At 38.8% G+C, this 647-nt stretch overlaps 1 non-coding gene across 1 annotated transcript; it reads left to right on the forward strand.

Moving 5' to 3' along the window:
* The first annotated feature begins 232 nt into the window (after window positions 1–232).
* LOC131224404 (small nucleolar RNA R71) lies at window positions 233–339 on the forward strand. The gene has a single exon (XR_009160892.1). It is a non-coding gene; the product is annotated as a small nucleolar RNA R71 (small nucleolar RNA).
* The last annotated feature ends 308 nt before the right edge of the window (window positions 340–647 follow it).

Raw genomic sequence — 647 nt, forward strand, 5'->3', positions numbered from 1 at the left:
TTCTTTCAAGAGATATAATCCACCTTTCTCCTTTAATTGAGTCGGCCTAGACGTGGTGTTCGCCATTGGGTAATAGTCCCATGATTGTGTTTTTTCAGCGAGACTATCGAGGTAATCCCATACCTCGTCAACATCTTTGTTGATGAACTCTCCATTACACATTGTCTCGACCATTTGGCGCATGGAAGATGTCAATCCATCATAGAAAAAATTTGTAATGCGCCACGTTTCAAATCCGTGTTGTGGGCATGAACTGACCAAATCTTTGAACCTTTCCCAACATTGGAAAAATGTTTCATCTTCCTTTTGGGCAAAGTTCATGATCACTTTTCTAAGGGTAATCGTTTTATGATGTGGGAAGAATTTTTTTATGAATTCCCTCTGCATATCGTTCCATGTGCCAATGGATCTAGGATGCAATGAATGTAACCACGTCTTAGCTTTCTCTTTTAAGGAAAAAGGAAAGAGTTTCAGCCTAATTGTATCCTCAGATACATTAGGAAAACATAATGTAGCTATAATCTCATCGAACTCTTTCAAATGTAAATATGGACTTTCTGATTCAAGTCCATGGAATTTGGGAAGGAGTTGGATAACTCCTGGCTTGATGTCCATTTGTCCCGTGTTTTCAGGAAAAATCATGCATG

The sequence above is a fragment of the Magnolia sinica genome, chromosome 13 (genome assembly GCF_029962835.1).
Source record: "Magnolia sinica isolate HGM2019 chromosome 13, MsV1, whole genome shotgun sequence".
Classification (NCBI taxonomy): Eukaryota; Viridiplantae; Streptophyta; class Magnoliopsida; order Magnoliales; family Magnoliaceae; genus Magnolia; species Magnolia sinica.